General features: G+C 40.3%; 1 protein-coding gene across 1 annotated transcript in view; it reads left to right on the forward strand.

The window, feature by feature from the left end:
* Positions 1-13,535, forward strand: part of sv2a (synaptic vesicle glycoprotein 2A) — a 49,112-nt gene continuing 35,577 nt past the window's right edge. The window contains exon 1 of the mRNA XM_047361102.1: positions 1-75. The gene's annotated coding sequence lies outside the window, so the exon portion shown is untranslated. The remainder of the gene's footprint in view (positions 76-13,535) is intronic.

The following is a 13,535-nucleotide window of genomic DNA, read 5'->3' on the forward strand; positions in this document are numbered from 1 at the left end:
TGAGCAGCTCCCCTGTCACCACGTCAGTACCCATCACAGAAGCGCACAGGAGCCTCTTTCTGCTGAAGGATCCGGGTGAGTCCCTGCGCCTATATAATCCCTGTCACCCTAAAATGCGCTGACCTTCTCACTCCCAACGGTAGGTTCATTTAATTCCCTGTTTGACTCTTTCCCCAGACCCCAACCACCTCCGTTTTTATTGCACTGCATCCGTTTATTCTCGCTACTGTGACCATTTCATAGCCAAAAATGCGAGCGTTCATGACAGTCTCTTATTAAAAATGGGCCTGGATCGGTGCTTTGCAACGCCGTGACACTTAAATCGGATAAATGATAATACCTAATAATAAAGGATGCATGATCACATGTACTGCTTATTGGTTGAAATTTGATGAAATAGTGCAGGAGGTGTTTCTGGGTGCATTTTCAAGCCAGATGCGCTCTCTGTTCTGGTTCCTGCAGAGTTTATTTGCGCTAAGAACAAACCCATCTTTCACCCCGGCGCAGAGGAAGATGGCTGGGAGGTTACATTATGTTCTGTTTAGTACCAGAAACAGAGCAAACCGTCAGCCACAGATTAATAAGTCCATGTTTGCTAATTAGCGCTGGTTTTGTCACCGATGCCCTTGCCCTTCCTCGTATCCTCCGCTCAATGCACGGTTTTCAATTCCGCCTCAGGTTCACCTTCCTTTGAGAACAAATATCTATAATGTCCCTGATTATCTGTTGTATTATTTGCTGGGTAAGAGGTTAGTTTTAAATGTGCATCCTTGGAGGTGTCCTGCGTCGTGCGCCGAAATGACCTTGTGGAAACCCAGCGGGGAGGATAAGATGGAGAACGAGTGATGAGCAGGTTTTCGGTTCGCTGTTGCTGGACCCTGTGGTAGTAGTTGGACTTTGCTGGTGAAGGTGTTGTTTATCTTCCGATGATGTGGTGTAGAGGCAGAGTACAGCCTCAGAGCTGCTGGATGATTAATTCATGATCCATCCTCAGCATGTGATGCATTTTACAACTTTGCATGTCTGATGTCTGCTCCCTGTGTGGCAGCCATCACTGCTGCTCCGTCAGCCTCTGGGAGATGATGCTGCAGTATCCAGTCACCATGGAGGATTTGTGATTGAAAATGTTGTTTATTTTGCAGACTGTCTTTTTCATAGAATACCTCTTCTTACTGGAACCAAAACGCTCTTGAAGAACGCCAGTCCAACCTGCGTACATTTTTCCTGTTGTAGGTGCAGTATATGTGTTCATTGTTGTCTTCACTTGATCTTTTGGGTGTTGCTTTAGGTGTTTCCTCTTATGCACTAACAGGATGCTCAATGCATTAACCCTCCAATATGTTTTTAATTGGTATCTTTTGCTGAGGTTTCATTGAAGACTAAAGTGTTGCTGCAAATTTTCTTCAAGCTGAAAAACTGAACCCTAAAGTAGGCTGTAAAATTTCAACTGTCATGCCTTCACACTCTGCTTGACCATTATACATGTGCCTATTTGGATGGACTTTGATTCTCTCTTATTCCCACACACAATCTAGATCTTAAGAAATGTTGCATACAGACTTAAAGCCTGAGATTTAGATCATAATTCATAATCTCTTTGCAGATATTGCAACATTGCAGCCCTGTTCAAAAATGTATTTGCAGAAGAATCTATAAATGAATATGGGTGGACTGAACTTAAAGCACTCTTCTAGTTATACTGAAAACTTAAAGTCCAGCTACACTCACAAAGCTAACCGATTTATACATCAATATGACTGATGAGCAACTTGGGGGTAAACACATGGCAGGGACGAAGGCTTGAAATGAACTTACAACGTTCCAAATGCAAGACAACAACTGTTCCCTTTGAACCACAGTGATCATATACATGTCTGGTTCTCCATTTGCATATCAGCCTCACCCCAACGTCTTCATCACATCAATGAAGAAACAGGGCCTCTCTCATCCCTCTTTAATGCTCCCAATAACAAACTGTAAAGCAGTTCTTGATCTCTTTTTTGACAAAACATGTTAGGATTCTGGGTGTGATGATTGTTGACTTAGTGTTGTTTTTTTTAACCCATTCATGTAGTTTTGTGACTGTAATAAAAAGGAAATCAGAAGACAGGTGTTGATTCAAAGATGCACATAAACTGTTTTATAGAGCCAGCACTGGGCCAATACAGGAACAATTCAGGTCCATTGCCCATACCCTCTGCACCATGGACAGGTTGCCTTGTGTATGCATGGTGCTATCTAAACAAACTGGCCTTGCCTGAATGGAAACATGAAGACTGGAATACTGGCTGGAAATGTGGGAGAAAAGCTGGACATTTGGTTTGTTATATTTAGGGCTGCGCAGTGAAGCTAGTGTTGGCACTGTTGCCCTGCATTACGAAGGTCCAATCCCGTCCTGGGATCTTTCTTGCTTGGAGTTTGCATGTTCTCCTGGTGCATTCGTGGGTTCTCTCCGGGTACTCCAGCTTCCTCCCACAGCTCAGAAACATGACTGTTAGGTTAACTGGTTTATCTAAATTGCTTTTAGGTGTGAGTGTGGCATGCACGGTTGTTTGTCCTGTGTGCCTTTGTGTTACTCTGAGATGGACTCTTGATGACCCTGCAAGGACAAGCATGTACAGGTGATGGATGGATGGATGGATGGATGGATGGATGGATGGATGGATGGATGGATGGATGTTGTATACCTGTGATGATGTGTGGAATAGAACCATTACTGACTTTATTGATCTGTTTGATAGCATGTTGGGCCTGTTTCCAGATAACTCAGACTAACTAGAAGATAGAGGTTCTGGTCCGTTTGGTGGCTCCTACAGCTTGCAGGATAATCTTGAGATCCAGACACTGGAAGTTTATGTTAAATTAGGGAATGGAACCCAAGAATGACACAAACTGCCAGATATACATGACATTTCATGTAGCCATGTGTTCTATGTTGTTTGAATAGTTGTTTTCATGTTCTTATCTAGAGAGAACAGTAAACATTTATGTCTTACCTGATGGAAGTTCAGCTGTGATGTGATCTTTACCTATAAAACAAAGGGGAAATGATATCTACATGCTAACTGGTTGTTCAGGAGGCATAGCAGGAACATACCTCTCTGTCCTACCATTTAAACGTGGAGTTTGCAAAACTCAACTGGAACTTCATCTGGATCTCTGTGCTTTGGACAGATGGGACTGAGATTAAGCTTTTCAGCAACAAGCAAAGTGGGCCTGGTGTAAAACAAAGGATGAACACGCAACTAAGGCCGTCTGTAAAATATGGTGGAGGATATGTGATGCTGTGGGCCAAGTTCTCTTCCAGAACACCTGAGAACCTTGTTAGAGTGGATGGCATCATGAACTGTTTAAAGCGCTCTTAGAAATTGTAACGAGTAATAATCCAAAACAAACGGCCAAAATTCACACAGAACAGGATCAACAGACACAAAATCAACTTTCTTCCATGGCCACCTCATTCCCCAGATATTATTCCTATTTTTTTATGGTGAGGTGAAGAGAAGAGAGCATAGGAGAAGAACCAGAACTCTGAATCATCTAGAGATATTAAGTAAAGAGGAGTGACCCACTGTAAGCTCTAACCTTGTGAAATCTTATAGAAGACTAAGTGCTGCTCTTCTGGTAGAAGGCACAAAAATGTGGGGCCAATAATTATCTGGATTTAAAGATTGGATTTGTCTAAAATTGTCAGTGTGAGGTTATGCTACGGTAATAAAATGATTTATGTTAAGGCTTTTCATCTATCTTTACCAGAACTGGCAGTTTGGAGGGTGCTGTTAATGTCTACTGACCAATAAAGGTTTTGATTCTTTTTTATAATGCTTGCTCATAAAAACAGATAATGGATTTAAACCCAATAGTCTGCAGTCTTAGATTTTAAAATGTGTAAAAAAGGCAGAAATATTAAGATTTTAAATACCATGCAGTTTATTTTTTATGTAAATTTTAACAGGATTTCCTTTCAGTTTGTTTCAAGTAAAATGTTTCTGTCCCATTACCCTAATCTGTCTTTGGAATCCATCAAGGACCTTCTCTAACCTGAATAATACGTAGAATAAAATCAAAATTGGCCAAGACCGAATCCTCAACTGGATATCCGAAGTGGCTTGGAGAGCTACAACCAGTCCACAAACATGCAGAAAGAAAACAAACATTAGTTCACACCATATATTTGGTGAAAGGTTTCTGTTTATTGGGGTGAAGAGAGCAGGTGTATTTTCCTGTTGAATGTTGAATTTCCAAGAGTTGTTTTAATTGATGTGTTTTCATGGTACAGTAGAACTACTACTAATATTTAAACTTGATTATATTTATCACATTATTTGAAGTTACGGTGCTGGATGAAACTCATTCGATTCTGGTTCGGTTTTGATGGAGATAGAGTCTGGCGTACTTCCTTCAGGATTAGAAAAATCCATCACATTCCAGCTTCATTCATGATAACGAATCCTGATTTTTTTCATGGTTTTCCACATTATCATCTCTTATTTCCAAGTAGGCCGTTTGCTTAAAGAAAGCTCTGAATTTCTTTTCTCATCAGGTCTCATCGTCCTGTTCTGTGTCGACTCCTGTTTTCTCAGGTCTTTGTTTCTAAGTAAAATCTTCAGTCTTTAGTTGCATTCGTTTTGTTAACGTGAAAAACCCAGATATGGTTTTAGTGAGTTTTTTTGTGGTTGCACTTGTATCTACATTAAGGTTCTCTCTTGAGTCATGGTTCTGTAGCACTCTGTTCTTACACTATTTAAATTAACTTATAAATGGTCTTATTGAAATATTTTTCTTTGTTCTTTTGCACATTAAAAACAAGTTTTAAGCTCATTTACTGATGAGTTATAACTCGGTGGGTCCTGGCTCATGTCCAGGCCTGAAGCACAGTATTTTCATTGAAAACGAGCAGCTGCGGCAGCAGGAGCAGCTCTGTTTGGTGTTCCTATTTTCTGCCTGCTGCCCTGCTGATTGGGCCGTGCTCCTGTCTGTCCTCAGAGATCAGCCCTGTCACACGTTCCAGCTCGCCTCTCACCGGGTGCTGGGAGCAACAGCGTCGGATACAGTAGCAGAACATCATGAAACAAGCTGTAGTGCCTTGGAGGGCAGCTACGCACCTCAACAGCTCCATCTGGGGATGGTCGAGAGCAGCCATTAGCACAGCTGTGTGAACGTTTAGGTGGCTTTTACGGACTGAACCGCTTCATTTGTGATTCTGGAGACATCTGTTTGGACCTCATGCCAGCCATGTCTCTGCTCTGCCATGTTGATGCTGCAAGAGAATTAATCAATGTCCTTTTCTTCAACTGCAGATGAAAGAGGGTTGAAGCTGCAATTAGCGTTGAGCGCACCATGAATAACTCACTGTGCATCTTATCGCTGCCAGAGGAGCTGTCTTGATACTGTCCTCTGGTATAAAAATGTTCAAGACTGATGTCAGGAGGATGTTTGATACATTACTGGACCACATATTGAAACATGTCCTGTATTTTGGAAGAGAAATACAAATTGTAATAATCCTCTCTTCTCTTAGATGAAAAATGTATCTTTCCCAAACATCTAAACACTTTTTGCCTTCTACATAGCTTAGACGCAAACAGAATCATGAGCAGAGCTCGTACTGGCAATGATCGAATTCACACGACCATGAAAAAAACATTGCACTTATTGTTCTCAGAGAGATGTGCTACAGCAGAGTGTCTGCGGAGTGCATGCTGATATATGCATCATAAATCAGGCTTTCACAGGTTTTATGATCATCTCCTTTTAATCCCTGCAGGAGATTTCTGGGTGTCAAGAAGATTTTAGTCGGTTTATTGAAGCAGCAGAAGCCCACATTTGATTGCTCTGTTTCTTTGGGCTAGACTACAAACAGGGATGTTAAACTCAGTGAGGTTTGTGGAGGCAGATAGGACTGTTATCTCTCCAAGCTATACACAGTGTTCTGCAGTAGAATCCATAAACCTTTAACTTTTCTACATTGTCTTAATTCACAACCACAAACTTCAATACATTTTACTTGGATTTTATCGACACCGGGTAATTGTGAAGTAGAATAAAAAGGATGTTTTTTAAGCAGGTAAAGTTGTTGAGTGTGTTTAACTGAGGTTAGTTTAAAGGTGTAACTCAAGCGACAGAACGAGTATGAAACAACTGCAAACCTACAGAGATGTGGATGTCCACCTAAACTAACAGGCCCGGAAAATCATCCATTAATTAGAGAAGCAGCCAAGAGGCCAATGGTTACTGTAGAGGAGCTTCAGGGATCTGCAGCTCAGGTGGGAGAAACCATTGATAGGACAACTATTAGTCATGCACTCCTCAAATCTGACCTTCATGGCCACAGTCGAAACAAAGTCATAAGAAACCCTGCTATCAGTTTCTAATGTCATGCTTGGAACAACGCAAACATGTGGAAGAAGATGCTCTGCTCAGAGTAAACCAACATGTACCTTACTGGTATGCAAACTGGTGCATGTAGAAGAAGATTAACACAGCACATAATCCCAAACACACTGTGTTTCTCCACTGTGAAACACGGTGTTAGCAGCATCAGGCTGTGGGAATGTTTTTTCGTTAGCAGGGACAGGGACGCTGGTCAGAGTTGATAAGAAGATAGAAAGAGCTAAATAAAGGGTCAATCTTAAAAAAAGGATGTTAGAGGCTGCAAAAGATTTGAGGGTGGGGTGGAGGCTCCCCTTCCAACAGGACAATGACCCTAAGGTGGTTATATCAAACCCTATTAATGGATTTGAATGGCCCAGTCAAAGTCCAGACATAAATCCAATTAAAAACCTTTGGTAGGACTTACTTTTAAGCCATTTTGCAAAGAAAAGGGAACATTTTCTGTCTTTAGAGTGTTAAAAGACATGAAAAGACATATTCTGTGAAATATGTCTTTACAGTGTTCAAGGGCTATAAATCCTTTCCCAAGGCACTGTAGACTCATCACAGATGCCCAAGGAAGATACTTAAGCCCACTCAGAAAAGGTATGACCATCTGCAAGAGGAGGTGTTCTAAAATGTGTAAAACATCTCATTAAATTGCTAAGCAAATTCAGATCATCCCTTCTACCATGTATGGCAGTCCTGTTAACGAAGCACATATCTGCTAACACTTATTTGAATTGTGTATTGTTCATATTGTTTTAAGCAGCCTGTGAAGTCTCATGTAAATGTACACATTAGCCAAATGGCTAACTTTCATTAAAAGTTTCTCTGCCTGATTTAAATTGGTGTAAAAAAGCTTTATTATAGAACTGTATCTGTTTCATTTATGATGTCTTGGTTCTCAGCAGTATGATCAACAAACGAAAGCAATTAGCTTGTGGAGTCATTACTTTGTTAGTGAAAGCTAATAGACCTAAATGAGAAAATTATAAACTGCTTTTTCTGCAGCTGTTATCAGAGGTCCAGCAGAATGTTTAAATTCTTCCCTCAGCTGGCCTCTGTATGACTCTTAGTCAGTCTGTTTAGCAGAGACCAAAGCCAAAATGGATGCAGGGGCCTGACGTCACAGTGCTTGACATGGTGTTGCTAGCCGACTTGTTGCCACTGTGGATAAACAGCAGGAGAGCGGCTATGTGACTCATGTTAGGCTGCAGAGACTCCCAGAGGAGACCTGGGTGCTGAGGTGTAGGTCTGACCTCATTGAGCTGAAAACAACCAATCATCATAGATGCCTTTCTGGTTGCCTGTATGTCTGCAGCTCTGAATTGGATTGAGGACATGCAGGAATGTGATGCAGCTGGAAGAGCTGTCATTCGCTGTGTGACTTTGTGCAGATGTCACAGTGCAGTCGGTGCAGATGAGGGAGCATGAGCGAGGCTGGTTTATTGCAACAGTACATCACTGCTGGGGGGTCGAGTCAGGGCTCACACCTCTGTCCCTGGGGCCAGAAAAGAGCCCATAAATAATAGAAGGAACGGAAGAAATTACTCACACAACATCAGGAGAAGCTTGCTGGGTGCTGAGAGCTGACAGAAAAAATGTTGGATAAGATAGATAAGTTGAAGGGAAAATTAATGAAGGGAGGATGAGGAGGCATAGCCAGTGAATGTAAGAGTGTGTCTGTAACCTTGAATTACTTTATCAGTGGTATTTTTCCAAGCCTTTGTAATTTGAAGTGCTGTGAAAATGTATTTGCACCCTACTGCCAGACCTTAAACAACTTAACAATACCTGTTGGACGACATGAAGTAGGCTAAAAGATCTCCAAATGCAACACATCATGCCCCAATCTAAATTCAAGAACAGATAAGAAACAAAGTGACTGACATCAGTCAGTCTTGACAGAATTACAAAAAACTGCAGTGAGAGACATTATCTACAGATGTAGAAAAGATGTAACTGGTGAACGTTCCCAGGAATGGCCGAACTACCAACATTATTCCAAGAGAGTATCAACGACTCCAGGAGGTCACAAAAGAACTGACAACATCTAAAGCTCTGCAGGCCTCACTTGCATCATCTAAGGTCAGAGTTCATGATTGAACTGTCAGAAAGATGTTGGGATTGGCCTAATCAAAACCTGGACTTAAATCTGATTGAGAAGCAGTGGCATACGCTTAAACAGGCTTTTGTTGCTCTATAACCTGAATTAATTGTGAATAATTCTGAACAGTTCTGCAAAGAAGATTTAGTCAAAACAGTCATTGCCAAATATCACAAATGCTACATGGCAGTTGGTCCTGCCAAGAGTTGCACAGTTATTAGGTTTATAGGGAAAATTATGTTTTCACATGGGGTAGGTTTGAATCGATTTTTTCCCATTTACAACTAAAATTATTTAAAAACTGGATTTGTATTTACTAGGGTTGTCTTTGTCTGATATTGAAAACTGTTTGATGATTTCAAATGGTGGTAAAAAAGCTAAAAAAGAAGAAATCTGTGAGGGGGCAGGCAGACTTTCACAGCACCTTACTGGAATACCTGTTTTTGGTCCAATCGGGTTTCAGGTGAATTTGCTGCTTTAATCCTGCACATTCTGAACCTAAAATGACCAAGATAATAACCTAAAGCTTTAAACCTACTGAGAAAAGCTGTACCCTCCTAAGTATATTCTGCAGGATTTGTTTCAGATATAGAACAGTTTGATAAGCAGCTGCCTGCCTCTCTTTTAAGATCTGATATGAAATTAATATACAGCTGCAAATAATTTCCTTTCATGGACTTTATTGGTGGCATTGGTGTTTGGTTAATGAGTCTGCTGGAGTGGTGGTGGTAGTGTGATTTTCAAACAGAGCAGAAATTTTATGTAACATTTGTGATGCGCTTAAGAGAGCAGAAATGTCTCAGTTACGGAGCTCAGAGAGCGAGCAGGCAGATTGGACTGATGTTCTGGGAGGATTCTCACACATCACTGAGCTGTCAGGGGTAATTAGATACATATATTATCACTGCTCTCATCAAGAGTTAAAATCTTTTATAAAGAAAAAGCCTCAAATTTAAAGACATTTGTAATGAGGTCTTCATCACTGAAGTAACTCCTAATCCAAAGCAGTAGCCTGAGATACAGTCTATTCATTATGAATGTCTGCATTTTTTTCTTTCTAAAGATAGTTTCTGAAACATAACTTTTCAGTTATTTTTACCCAGCAGGATGTGAAGCTGATCAGGACTCTGTCGGGCATCGGATATGTCATATTTAAGAGGAAAAAAAAACAAACATCTCTGCATGTGAGAAATGAATCCTGCACTGCATGACATTACCAGCCATCTGCAGCTCGAAAAGAATCACCACTTCCCCACCTCTCTGTTCGGCTCCCGCACACACATGCTGCTGACGGATGACATGAGAGGCAGGTGTGGACAAACAGAAGGCTGGGATGAAAACTCTCTGAAGCAGGACAACTGAAAAAAGTGACAGTTACAGGAAATCCAAATGTGAATGGAGAGAGTATGTAAATAACCAAGGCACATGGGAATACAACAAGCTAAATGAGCAGGTGGAAGAAAGGGGGAAACAATACATTCAGCCGAGGCTGATAGGACAAAGTGAAAATAAAAATAAAAACAGGAAAAACATTTTTCAAAACAGACCAGGATCTAAGATCTCCCCGTTACTCTAGTGAATACTTGTCTTGTGTTTTCAGAGCTTTCAAAGACACAAAGCAACGCCTTTCTCAGATGCATCTGCTACTGTAGCATATAGAATATTCCAGCTAAACCAGGAAGCACAAATGTTTGTGGACATCTTTTGGCTGATGAGCACAGAAGCCTAATTAATTGTTAATAACATAGATGAATAAGTCAGGGCAAAAAGAGAACACCATACAGGCACAATGATTTCTGATGTATATTCATATTGCAATATTGATATTTTACTGAGGTGTGTCTTGTTATGTTAGCATCCAACACGTATTCTGTTTATTTTTCCAGTTTTGCATTTGTTGTGGATCTATAGGCTGCATGATGGAACAGTTTTTAGCAAGAAAGTCCAGGGTTTTAATCTCTCTATGTGGAGCTTACCTGTTCTCCCGAGAATTTGCGAATTTTCTACGGGTTCCTTTTCCCACCATCCAAAAATGTGGATGTGAGCTTAATTGATGATTGTCTGTCCTCTGTGCTGCTTTGTGATGAACATCCAGTTCAGGTTGTGCCATGCCTCTCGCCAGCTGACCTAAAGGCACCAACTCCAGACTGATGTGTGTTTATGTCCTGAAGAGCATTGCTTGTTTGTATGGTTTACTGGATTAGGTTTATATTTTCTAAAGACATAACGTGTGCTGCAGAAAGTTTTTCTTACAATCTGAAACGTTTTCTTTAGCTACTCTACCAAAACAGGTAACAGCATCAACCCAGGAATTAGCACTTCAAATTATTGTCATTTTGTACGTCAGGCTCAAGGGCTCTCTAGAAGAGAGGAACCCGACTGACACCAGAACTTATGAAGGGAAGCAGTTAAACAAACTGATAATTTACAGTGACTCAACAGAACCCAGATCTCAGTGGAAATAAGTATTTTATGTTCTTCTAGTACCTAAAACTTGGGGTTATTTTATTTATTTAATGAATTCCCTTCTTGCAATTTTAAGGTGGTCTGCTATGCCTTAGTGTAATAACTTATAACACTATAAAACATATTTTGTTGTAGCATCTCAGCTTATTCTGTTGCTCCTCTACATGACAAGCTGAGTGAGGCTACACTCTCCTCATAGCATTCATAAGGAGGTCAATCTGAGATCAACCAAACATGCAGCAGCACATTTTCTTAGAATATTAATGTGTCAAAGCCTTCTTTGAAGAGAAAAACAGCAAAAAAAATGTCTCTTTTTGCATCATTTGTTTACATTGCTTAAATAAATTGAGCTGTGAGTATAATTTATTGAGTGGATATGTAAAGTGTACATAGCAATTTACAACTAATGTTAATGGTGTTGTATTTGTTTGCTCTTTTATTAGTTTCTTCTCCGTCATCCATCTTCTCTGGGTGCCTGTCCATTTCCCCACTAAAAGCTGCCTGCTGCTAAATGGATCGTTTATATCCCTGAAGTAAAACATCCTGCTCCTGTCAGAGTGCCAACACCTAATAAAGAGGAAGAAATCTGTTCTGAGGGACTCAATGTGGGAGATTCAAAAGCAGTCCAGTACAATGTAGCCCTTACTGCTGAAGGAACAAAAAGCGATATGAAACGCAGGTTTTTACTTGTGTTGAATGGGCTGAAAGTTCTGTCTTTGGTTATGACGTCTTTAGAAGCAGATGGGAATCTCCACTGCTTCTTTTATATAGTTTAAGGCATCAGAGTAAATTATTTATAGACACGATGTGATCTCAACTGCAAATTAGTATTACACCGGAGGTTTCTGACTCAGTGCTGTCACAAAATAAAAAAATCTACACAATGATTTTCGTCATATTTTCATCCAGTCAGTGACCTTAAACTCGTGGTCTATATTGTCATATTGTGCTGAAGTTGTGCAGAATGAAAGTGCAAGCAGGAGCGTCGGAGCCGCATGGTGAGTTGAAGTTATTTAAGTTATTTAATAAGAACAAAATGTCTCACTTACGCAGAGACGCTGGGCGCAGAACACGGAGTTACAGGCAGGCAAACCGTGACATGGAGCAGGTAAACCAACAGTGGATCCAGTGGCAAGCAATGGAAACCAGAAGGCTTAAATACAAAGGCAGAGAGGAGAAATCTAATCAGATGCAATGTGGAGCAGCTGAAGGAGTGAGGCTAATTGACACAGAAGAGAGCGAACACAGAGAAGTCCAGGGAAGTAACAGAAATATCGAAACACAAGAATGAACTATGAACCTGATCTACAGTGAACTGAAATAACAGCAACTAGAGAACAAAAACATAGAAGAAATAGATCCATAAAGAAACTTAAACACCTTATTCAGTCTAGATTGTCTTTTACAAACCTTTATTTCCTTACTTCATCTTGAATCATCCTTTTTAGTTTATGAAAGTTATTGGAAAATGACCCAGCAGTAAGAGCTTCCTTTACTGTTCCCTTTAGTGCAACATTCACAACAATTAAATTGAGTTATTGCCACTCAGTCATGCTAACAGGGATAGACAGATAGATGCAGTCTAAATGACTGGGGGTCTGGGTAAGTCTATATGTTTGTTTTTATGTCATTTAGAATACTATTAATTTCATGTAAAAATAGAATTAGGATGTATTCTGTCTTGTGGTAATTCGTACCTAAGTGCTTTGTGTTGTATTGTACCGTATGTATCCTACATGTCTTACCACACTGTCTGGTATGGCATCATACCTACAGGGGGGGGGGTTTGTTTTTTTATGGGATTGAACAGCAGGGATCCATATGGTAAATGAAATGCTGCACCGGAAGGTGTTTGACCAGGTTCAAACCACTAATCTGAAACTAATACGAATAGTATGTTTAGGCCTAACAGTCATTGGCAACTATTCCAGTCACTGCTGTAAGGTTTTTTTTGTGGTGTTGCATTATAATGATACTTAGCAATTTCAACCTTAACTTAATGAAAACTGGAATGTTGGAGCTTTGTTTGCATCCTGTAGCTCATCCATCCACACAGGTCCAGATGCAGTTACATTTAAAACGTCTTACTGCAGGTCACTCAGCTGCTTTATTCACCACACTCTTCTAGATCAGGCAACTATGTTGGAAAAAAGAAAGAACGGGCTACTGTTAACTGCACAGCAATAATGTAGTTATTACCTAGAAAACAAATGTTATACAAACCTCATTCAGTGATTATTGGTTAGTTTTAGCAGGGTTGTGTTGGTTGTAGGTAAAATACACCCCCTTTGTGGTAACTTTCATAAAACCTCACTATCATGTACTCTATGTTGTACCAACACCTTAAAGAAAAAGTTATATCCATTTCCACACATTTACTTACCTGTTAGTCCATTAGATAATATGCAATTTGAGTTTTAAACAGTCAGACACAAGTAATTGTATCTGGTTGACAAAGAATGGGTCGGTATCATGTGTAGATTGTGAAATACCATCTGCTGAGTGAGATCAGGGACTGTGAAGTTTCTCAACTGAATCAACCTCTGCCGGTCAGTTAGCAGCCGGACCGGGTCACCTCTAGCTGAAC

This window comes from Girardinichthys multiradiatus, chromosome 3 (assembly GCF_021462225.1).
Source record: "Girardinichthys multiradiatus isolate DD_20200921_A chromosome 3, DD_fGirMul_XY1, whole genome shotgun sequence".
NCBI classification, from domain to species: domain Eukaryota; kingdom Metazoa; phylum Chordata; class Actinopteri; order Cyprinodontiformes; family Goodeidae; genus Girardinichthys; species Girardinichthys multiradiatus.